Source organism: Acinonyx jubatus, chromosome B1 (genome assembly GCF_027475565.1).
Source record: "Acinonyx jubatus isolate Ajub_Pintada_27869175 chromosome B1, VMU_Ajub_asm_v1.0, whole genome shotgun sequence".
In the NCBI taxonomy this organism is placed as follows: Eukaryota; Metazoa; Chordata; class Mammalia; order Carnivora; family Felidae; genus Acinonyx; species Acinonyx jubatus.
In genome coordinates, this window is record NC_069382.1 from 129769232 (window position 1) to 129780267 (window position 11036).

At 39.5% G+C, this 11036-nt stretch overlaps 2 pseudogenes; both read right to left on the reverse strand.

The window, feature by feature from the left end:
- LOC113599589 (60S ribosomal protein L27a-like) overlaps window positions 1–10946 on the reverse strand; it is a 60860-nt pseudogene extending 49914 nt beyond the window's left edge.
- The window catches only part of LOC128310975 (voltage-dependent anion-selective channel protein 1-like), a 35409-nt pseudogene extending 24463 nt beyond the window's left edge, over window positions 1–10946 (reverse strand).
- Window positions 10947–11036: the final 90 nt, after the last annotated feature.

An 11036-nucleotide genomic window follows, 5' to 3' on the forward strand; every position in this document is an offset into this window, starting at 1 on the left:
CTTAGTCTCCTTGCTCAATCATCTTTCTTTTTCCAACTTCTACATTCTGCAAAATCGCATGCTTTGGCCTCCAGCCTCCTCTCTTCTCCATCTTTACTTACTCCTTAGGTGATCTCATCCTGACGGCTTTCAGTTCCATGCACAGACCGATGACTCCAAAATTTGTGTCTCTCAACTCGACAGCTCCCTAGAACAACAGGTAATACATTTAAGTGCCTAAGCAAAATCTTCATTGTATGCTTACTGGGTGTCAGAAATTTAACATCCCCAAGGTGAAACTCTTGATTCTTCTTCAGCTCCACCTCAAGAATTTTCTACCTAGTTTCTTTGTTGCTACTCCTGATGCCCCTTCAGTTTATTCTCTGCACAGCAACATGAGTATCCCTTTCAATCACAAACACATTCCTGACACTCCTCTACTCTCTCTCCTTGGGTCTTCTCATTTATGAGAATAACATCCAAATTTCTTATCTTGGTGTATAATGCCTTACAGATTCCAGCCTTTCTCCAGCCTCATTCCTGCTTAATTTCATTCATTAACTATGCGCCTGTCATGTTGGCTTCCCTGTCACTCTGCTGCAAGGTCTTTGTTCTTGTCCATTCCTCTACCTGGAATACTTTTTCTTCAAATACATGCAGGGTCTGTTCCCTCCCTTCTATTGTGGTTTCTGCTCCCAAGTACTTCTGGCTCTAAGAGGGTTTTCCCTGGCTTTCGCACCTGAAATAGCACATTTTCCCTGCTCTATCCCATTATTCATTATTATTTTTTCTACAGACCATTCATTGTTACAGAAAGCAAAGAATATATTACTTTTATCTTCTGTTCCTTTTTCTAGAGTGTATGTTCCATGAGGACAGAAATTTTGTCTGTTTCATTCACTGCTGTATCTTCAGCTCTCCGAAGTTTCTGGTACGTAGAGGGATGTACTACATAAGTATTATTTGAGTGAGTGAACAGCCACTTATTGAACAAATGAGGAGAGAGTGTTTTAAAGAAGAAGAGGAGGAAGAACAGAGACATTCTGTGAGCAGGGGACAATGCCAGAGACAAGCAAGCCCAGAATAAGATAAGGTGTTTTAGGCAATGGCAGGAATAATACAAATTCCTGACATTTACTAGGTTATCTAAAGCCAAGAATGGGGATGCCTGGGTGGCTCAGTTGGTTAAGCGTCCAAATTTGGCTCAGGTTATGATCTATGGTTTATGAATTTGAGCCCCGTGTCAGGCTCTGTTTTGACAGCTCAGAGCCTGGAGCCTGGTTCAGATTCTGTCTCCCTCTCTCTCTGCCCTTCTTGCTCATGCTCTCTCTCTCTCACTCGAAAATAAATAAGCATTAAAAAAAATTTTTAAGTCAAGAATGACTCTAGAGACTTTGCACATGTTAGTTTATTTAATTCCCCCAGAAAGAATGATTTGAGAAATACTACCATCTCCATTTACACATGAGGAAACTAAGCATAGGAAGGTTAAGAAACTAGCCTAAAGTCACAGTTCATAAATGGTAGAACCAGAATTCAAACAGGCTGGGTATCTCTAGAGTCTTACTCTCCACCACTATATTACACAGCCTCTCAGAAGAGGCAAGTATGAGGTCACTGAATTTACATTTCGCTTCCTTCACAAAATTGCCCAGAGTTAATCCTACGTATAGTCTTGGTGTCTTTCCTACAGGTATTGCAGAAGAAATACATCTAATTTTGCAAAACTCTTCCGCCGATTGGCATGTCCTTGCTAGAATCTCTGACTTTGTTGCCTGTTCATAGGAGTTGTGATTGCATATGATATGAAGAGATTCAATTAGTACTTGACAGGGATGCTGGAAATTTGGCCTATAATTACTTCCAGTCTGTAGTTATAGTAGCTCTGTGAGTTTGAGAATAGTCCTATCACCTCTCAGAGTTTGCATTTAATTCTCTCAAAAATGAAGGGGAGAGGACGAGGAGGAAATAAATTCAATGATACCTCTCAGCTCTAAAATCCTGATCACATTGACTTCCAGTCAGGCAAAAAGATTTCTGGGCCTTTTCCCTCCAAAGCTCTCCAACTGAGGTGGCTCAGTTGGTTAAGCACTCAGGTCTTGATCTCTCTCTCTCTCTCTTTTAAGTTTATTTATTTATTTGGAGATGAGAGAGAGAGAAAGAGAGACAAAGAGAGAAAACAAGCAGGGGAGGGGCAGAGAGACAGGTAGAGAACCCCAAGACACGTTTCCCATACAGGGCTTGATCCCATGAACCATAAGATCATGACCTGAGCTGAAATCAAGAGTCAGATGCTTAACTAACTGAGCCACCCAGGTGCCCTTAAGTCTTGATCTCTTGAGCCCCACGATGGGCTCCATGCTGGGCATGAAGCCTACTTTATAAGGTTTTTTTAATGTTTAAGTTTAATGTTTATTTATTTTTGAGTAAGAGAGAGAGAGAGAGACAGAGAGACAGAGACAGAGACAGAGCATGAGCAGGGGAGGGGCAAAGAGAGAGGGAGACACAAAATCTGAAGCAGGCTCCGGGCTCCAAGCTGTCAGCACAGAGCCAGATGCAGGGCTTGAACTCAGAAACCATGAGATCATGACTTGAGCCAAAGTCAGACACTTTATGCTTGCTTTACCGACTGAGCCACCCAGGCTCCCAAGGAAGCCTACTTTAAAAAAACAAACAAACAAATAAAAAAACACAAAGGCGAAAAGTCCTCGGTTGGCAACACCACTTATGATGATCCTTATCTACAGTAAACATGCAGGTTGCTCTGCCTTCTCATGGGCCCTGTTAGGAAATCAACCTCCTTTTGGAATAGAACTTTCTACATCAGTTGCTTAAAAGCAGATGGAAAGTAAATTTACCTAATTCCAGGGAAGCAAGCCAACACTGCAAAATGGATGATTTCTGTTTTCTGTTTTCCTTCCCAGTCAAAGCCCGTGCCAGCTGGCTAGTCTTAGGTAAATTCCTCCCTCAGATTCAATTTATATTCTGCTTTAACTGCTCATTTTCTCCCACTTCGGTCCCTCAAAGTGATGTGTTCTCCCCTTGTACTTTCTCTAAACACAGAAGGCCCCCAGTGGATGATACTATATAATCTGTACCTGGTGAAACAGAAAATGCTTTTATTCCCTTTTCTTTCCATTTACTTTAGCTGTAATCTATGTTCTTTCCTAGTGCATGAAGTAGTCACAAATTTATGTTCATAGGTACAGTGTATTTCACTTGTGGAGCATGTCAAAACAGAAAACTAATTTGTGTTGAGTAATCTGCAAAGCCAATTTTTGATAAAACAATTTAAAGATTTCAAAACAGAGATCAGTAGGAACATATTTAACATATCGATGAACTATAAACAGACAGTGTGGGAAGGTGATATGATTTGAAGACTGAGGGTTCAAATCCCAGCTATTCCACTCGATATTGTGTGACCTAGGGCAAGCCACTTCCCTCTCAGTGCCTCAAATTTTACTTATCTGTAAAGTAGGGACAATATTACTTACATCAAAGGGCTGTTGTGTGGACATACCTAAGTGTCCTGGAAAAAGTTGACATCTAACAGATAGATGTTAATGGTAGAGAAACAAAGATGTCTATGGGGACAGTGGGAAGAACAGATAAGGCATCAATGAGTTCAGCTTTCACTTTCTTTTCCTTGACAGGAAAATCCCACAGTAGTTAAGAACAAGCTGTTCGGGTGCCTGGGTGGCTCAGTGGGTTAAGCGTCTGACTTTGGTTCAGGTCATGAACTCACATTTCGTGGGTTCGAGCCCCACACTGGCTCTATGCTGATCACTCAGAGCCTGGAGCCTGCTTTGGATTCTGTGTCTCCCTCTCTTTCTGTCCCTCCCCTGCTCGCACTCTGTTTCTTTCTCTCTCAAAAATAAATAAAGATTAAAAAAAAACAATTCATTTTGGAACTATGTTGTCAGGATTCAAGTTCCAGCACTGTCACTTATAAGCTATATGATCTCAGGCAAATTATTTAATCTCTCTGTGCCTCATCTGTAAAATGGGGATGATAACAGTAACCCTACCTCATAGAGTTGTTAAGATTAAGAGAGTTAATACATGTAAAGTATTTAAAACAGTGCCTGGACAGAATAAACATTTATACGTATTAGTGTGATGGTTAATTTTATGTCAGTGTGACTTGGCCAGGGTACCCAGATATTTGACCAAACATCTGTCTAGATGTCTCTGCGGAGGTACTTATAGATGGGATTAACATTTAATTGGTAGACTGAGTAAAGCAGATTCTTCTCCATAAGGTGGGTGGGCCTCATCCAATCAGTTAAAGGTCTTAAGAAAAAAAGACTGACATCACCTAAGGAAGCAGGAATTCTGCCTCCAGACTGCCCTGGGACTTGTGCTACAAGATTATTTCTTCCCTGGGTCTCTGCACTCTGCTGCAGGACCTCTGTACTTGCCTTTTCTTCTGCCTTGAATACTTTTCCTTCAAATATATCCATGGTCTGCTCCCTCCCTTCAGATTTGGACTTGCCAGCCCTCATATGGTGAGCCAGTTTCTTAAATCTCAATCTCTCTCTCTCTCTCTCTCGCTCTCGCTCTCGCTTGCTCCCTCCCCCCACACACCACATACACACACATACATAGCACACACATGCACCTTATTGGTTCTGTTTCTTTGGAGAGCCCTAATTCAGTTAGCAATTATTATTTTTGTTTGTAGCAGGAAGTGATACTCTATACTGGTCCTTCAATAAGAGCACAGCAATCAATAATCAAATGGCAAATCTTCACTTTAATCCTCCCAGTTCTGAAGATTTAAGAAAAGTAGGAGGAGAAAAGGTTTGCCCTTTAAATAAAAAAGGCAAGGAAGCAAGGAGGCAAGATTGTTCATGGCAGGTTTAGAAAATGATGTGTTTGGGTGGACTAAGAGTCCACTTAGGGAATTAGTGGGTCATAAGTTTGAGGAAGGAAAGCCTGAATACCAGCCTTAGAAGCTCAGGATTTTTTCCCCCTACTGGCAATGGGGAGCTACTGAAGCTTTGTGAAAATGGCAATTAGATTAAAAATACATATCAATGGTGTAGGATTAGTTAGGAGGAGGGAGCAATCAGGGAAAGAGAGAACAGGTAGAAAATATTATGTAACCTTGCATTATGCAGTTATCTACAGTTTATCACCAAAGAGCATTAAGCATCTGTTTCCTTACTGGTTTCATTGAGTCACATTTTCAGTCATATGGTAGTCCCTCATGTGAGCAGGCTGATGTCCCTCTCTTGATCCCCTTCCTTTTATTCCTGTGCTGTAACTCTGCTCTCTTCCCAGGTCCCATCTTCCTGACTGTTCCCCAGTCTATGCAAAGGTAGGGATAGGGAACCCCATTTTTGTTTTTCTTTGTGACCTGGGGAGAGCTTTCCTGGTTTCAACCTGGGAGCTGGAGTGTCAATTCCTATTTTCTTTATATTAAAGCATCTTCAAGAAAACAAATGTCTTTTGCTTTCTTTCTATAGCATAACCATTATATGCTCTTAGTTTATTTGAGTTTTAAAAACTTCTTCTGGAGGGTCTTTGTATATAAAATCTAGATCATCCAAAGCCAAAGTAACTTTTTAAGTGGTAAATGCTAACCCTGGTTTTAAAGTCTATATTTAACACTGCCAGAGAAAGAAACACAGTTGGGTACTTTCCCAGGGTATGCTAATGAGCTGAAAAAAGAATACTTTCCTTTCTGCTATTGGTAGAGAAACTGACCAATAGAAGAGCAGTTCAGCACCTACACCCACTCTGTAGCAAGTAAGGAGGTGTGTTTGTTCATGCCAATAACTCATGCTTTTGGTTGCCTGACAACCAGTGACAAGTGTGCCTTTCATCATATCTTACAATGTTACCTTGAGATTCTGAACTTTAATCTAAATGAGACTCAGAAAAGAGGAATGAGCTTAGAAAATTAGATACCATTTCTATAGGTTATAGGCATACACACTTCTGATTACAGATTTTGAAGACAATGGCAGTTTTTCTTAATACTGCGTGCATTTTTCTGTTTATCCACTTGTATAAAGCTGGTTATTTGCACATTCAGTCCATGCCACTGACAAGAAATGTATTGAATATTCTTTATGAAGATTACAAGGGGATTTTTGGCCTGTTTTAGACATATCTGAATGACGTACATTAGCAGATGTTACTTACCAGTAAACACTGAGTTTTAGATTCTTGAAGTTATAATTTTCACTGTGTTATTCTGTACCATTTCCCACAGCTAGAAGGGTGTCATATTACTTTGTTTATATGTTGCTTAATAGGTGGACCAAGTGTTTTCATTGTTATTATTATTATTATTATTATTATTAATATTTAGCCTAGCTGTTTATAGACTCCTCAATGCACTGTAAAATCTTCAGAGTAATAACAATGTTTATTTTTATGGGACACTTACATTCTCTACCTAATTTAATTCTTGCAGCAATTATGTAAGTTGGCCAGGAGAGGTTATATTTAGTGCTATTTTATATCTGATTAAACAGAGGCACAGTGAAGTTAGCTACTTATCTGAGGCCACACACTAGTCAAAAGCAATGTTGGAGTCCAGGCTCCAGACCTAAGCAAGGTACATTTTCTTTGATTCCAAAACACCTCTCAGGAGTCAGAAATTTGTTTTTTCTTTCTTATTATTTCTAGGTAGACTTGTATAACATTCAGCAACTGAATAATTCCTGACTTAAAAGAGAGACAGAGACAGAAAGGAGAATGTGAGCCACAAGAGTCCTAGGATAATATTTAAAAAACGACATACTTTCTAATTGTAGCATTCATTATACTTAGGTGCATGTGTACTGTCTACTCTCCTTCCTCCCAATTTTCATAAGAGGAGAGATCATGTTCACATTGTTCAGTCCTTGGTATAAACCTAACATACATAGTACTTGATGTACAGAAGGAATTTCACAAATAGTTATTGAAAAGCTTAACACTAAAAATTGCCCAAGAAAAACAGAACCAAATGATTTTAAATCAGAGCTGCTATCTGTATCAGTTGGGATAGGCTGATACGTTCAATTAGCTCCAGATGCAGTAACAATAATATCAGTGGCTTAAAATGATGAAGGTTTGTTTCACGCTCATGCTCTTTGGCCATCATGGAGCAGAATTATGCTCTTCATAGTCACTCAGGGATCCAGCTTGAAGGAGCAGACATGATCTAGAACAGTGTTGGTGGCAAAGACAGACAGAAGTGGCCCTGGAGCATCTTGCAGAAGAATATCAAATGTTCCAACTAAGAAACACCATCACCTCCACTTAAATATTCATTGACCTGGACTAGTCACAGGTACCCCAGCTTCCCATAGCATCACCTACTTAGGGGCCAGAAGCTGCCTAGGTGGTGGAGAGCAGGAAATACTTGGCAAATGGTGCTAACAACTACCAGATTTCATTTCCTTGATTCTGAGCTTTTGTGATTGAAATAATAAAGTACAATTTTGTTTATAAGCTTTCCTACATTTATAAAATATACTTTTCCGCATAACAGCCCTTTATAAGAAAGATGCATAGTGAAATTAAATACTTAAATAAGGTCAATAGAAAAGTCAGAGGTGGAAATAGAAAGATAATTCAAATCTCTATACCACTGGTACTATTTTTAATTTTAATTTAAAATTTTTAAATGTTTATTTATTTTTGAGAGAGAGAGAAAGAGTGTGAGCAGGGAAGGGGCAGAGAGGGAGGGAGACCCAGAATCCAAAGCAGGCTCCAGGCTCTGAGCTGTTAGCACAGAGCCGGACGTGGGGCTCAAACTCACGAAACACAAGATCAGTCATGAAACACAAGATCATGACCTGAGCCAAAGTTGGACGCTTAACTGACTGAGCCACCCAGGCACCCCTCGATACAACTGGTACTAGATGAAGCTTACTTATTCCATATCTGTGGAGATAAATTACACATGGGGAAAAAAAGCAACAGTTATATTTTATTCCAAAATAAAATCATTGCTGCAAGTTTTAATTGGGTCCAAAGACAAAACTTAAAAATTCTTTATGTCAGTGTTTTGGATATCATTCTGGTGATACAGAGAAGGGACATCTGGGCTAGCAATTCTGGATTGAACAGGCTGCACTGTGGAAAAAATACATCCCAGTACTCCTGGCCCCTTTTAGGCATGAGGCCAAAAGTAGCATACAGATACTTACCTGAAAAATTGCTGATTCTGAAGTAGGAGAAGAATAGTGTTTTCCCTTTAGTGTCCTAGGTTCTCTGGCTGGGAACCTAAAAATTAAACTGGCAAAAGATAAATTACAAGGAAAAAAAAGTTGTTTTGTTTTGTTTTTCTGATTGAGGTGGTTTTAATTCCTTAGCAACTCTAGCAAATCAAAACTTAAGTCTGTACTGCCTGAAGGTTAAGAAATAAAAACCTAAGGACAACCAATCACAAACAGCAAATTAAACTCCCCCAAGTAAAGTAGTTGCTTAAGCTAGAGCCAAATAATTTTCTTGCTTTGCTTTCCTCTCTTACCTATGAAATCTTGTCTCTAGCTCCTATTGTTGGAGCACTCCTAACCACTTCTTGTCCGAAGCTCCAGAATTCCAATTGATTTTTGCTCAAATAAACTCTTAAAATGCTTAATATGTATCAGTTTACCTTTTAACAGTTCCACGTTGGTGGTTCATTAGCCCAAATCTCAAAAGGCTTACTCAAGACTCATCCGTCCTCACTTGATATTTTATAAGCCCCCTTGCCACCCACTTACCCAAAGCCTCATGACCCATCTTGGGTCTAATTTCCTGATAGTTGCTACTATCAACCAGTTCACTTCTTTAAAATATAAAGTGAAATACAAAGGAACTCAACTTGATTCTTTTGGACATTATGAAATGATCCCTCATGCCGAGTACATGTACATTTGTACTACATTTCGCTATGCTTCGGAGATTCAAACAGCAGAAGTTTATAATTCAAAGGAACTACTGGCTTTATTTGTTATCAATTGTGGTAAGATATGGAATGGTATGGTTTTCAAATGTAATTCCAAGGACTGCAATAACATCAAACATATGCATATTCTTCAGGGCAGCCTAACTGATCTTGTTTATCACATGACTGTGGATTATAGAGTATTACAGTAAAAAGGATATAGCAAAGTCATGATGTTCTCAAATGCTGGGCATGCAGTCTGCAAGAGCTTAAAAAGAAGGTCAAAAAGCCAAGCAAATTCAAAACGTGTTAGACTTCCAAACTTAAAATTTCCCAAGTCGACAGTTCTTGTTGTTGCCCAAAATGTTCACATTTGTGAGTGTGAAGTCTTTCATTATCTGGTCCAAATGTTTGAGATATTGCAATACATGATACTACATTTATTGCTGAACAAAGTAACTTCATTGTATTTAAACCTCGGCCACCCCTGGGGCACCTGGGTGGCTCAGTCAGTTTAGCGGTGGACTTCGGCTCAGGTCATGATCTCACCATTCTTGAGTTTGAGCCTTGCATTGGCTCACTGTTTTCAGCGCAGAGCCCGCTTTGGATCCTCTGTCCCCCTCTCTCTGCCCCTCCCCTTCCTGCCTCTCACGCATCCACGCGCACTCTCTCTCTCTCTCTCTCAAAAATAAACATTAAAAAAAATTAAACCTCAGCCACCAAAATGCTCCATCGCCATAAAAGGCCATCATCAAAAGACATGCACTAGAATGTACATAGTAGTGCTATCTGTAATAGCTCCAAACTGGAAACTACCCTAACATCTGTCAAAAGAATGAATTCATCAATTGTGGTATATTCACAGAATGGCATAAAATGAATAATCTACAACTACATGCAATAATATGGAAGAATCTCATAAATATAAAGTTTAATAAAGAAGCCAAACACAAGAGAATGCAAACTTTATGATTTTATATGTCAAGTACAAAGACAGGCAAAACTAAGTCTATGTTGTTGGCAGGATAGACAATGACTAGAAGGCAGTATGATAGGGTCCCTGCATGTTAATAATGTTCTCTTCTTTTATCTTTGTTGGATAGCATACCAAGTTGTGTTCAGATTGTGAAAATTCATAGAATTGTATACACAGCTTGGAGTGTGTGTACTTTCTGTTAAAAAGTTAACAAAAGAAAGAAAATTCCAGGAAGCCCATGAAAAGTGAATTTCGGCCCAATATAATAATCCTCAATGTCATTACTAGAATTTGTGGGCCACCAATGAATCACTCTGTAAACAGAGTATTCAATGAACTGGATTCAGAACAATTGCCCAGGAGCAGGATACCTGATATGTCAAAACAAGCTAATAGTTTACCTTTGAAATCTCCGATCTCTCTGCTTTTCTCTACCTTCAGTGATATCACCATAGTGTAAGCCAGATGAATCTCATCTGAGACGGTCTCCTAAACAGTTTCCCCAATAGCCTATTCTGCTTGTTCTCTACACATTAAGGAAAGTGATGTAAAGTCTAAACTAGATCCTTTTACTTCTGCTTAAAAGGCCTCAATAGAATCCCAGTAAATTGAAAATGTAATGACAACTCTAAGGTGCATGGTCTGGCCTGTGGCTATATCACCCAACTCATGTCATGCTGCTCTCCCCCTCCCTCTTCCTAGAGCCACACCGGCCTTCTTTCGGTTCTTCCAAAACGTCAAAATGTAGGACCTCACATCTTTGTGCTGCTCTCTTCTCTGCCCAGAACAATCATCACTTTTCAGATTCCTTGGTTGATTGATTTCCTTCTCACCCTTCAAGTCTCTGTTTAGATGGCTTCTTATAAAGTTCTCCTATAACAACCCTATCTAATATCAACCTCGTATTTATTCTCTATATCCACACTTTGTCTATTTCCGTCCTTGACGTGATTATTGTTTTATTTGCTTGTTTACCTGTTGTTGTTGTTGTTTTTCCTTTTCCTCATTAGACTGTAAATTCTGTGAAGGCAGAAATCATGTCTATTTGTGTCAGGATTGTAGCGCCAATGCCTAGCACAGTGCTTGGCAAACAAAAGGTCCTCCATAAACATGGAAATACTTGTCAAATGAATGAATCGACATTCCCAAGGGATCACAAGACGCCTGTTCAGTCATGAAGAACATTGCTCTGTGAGTTTTCCA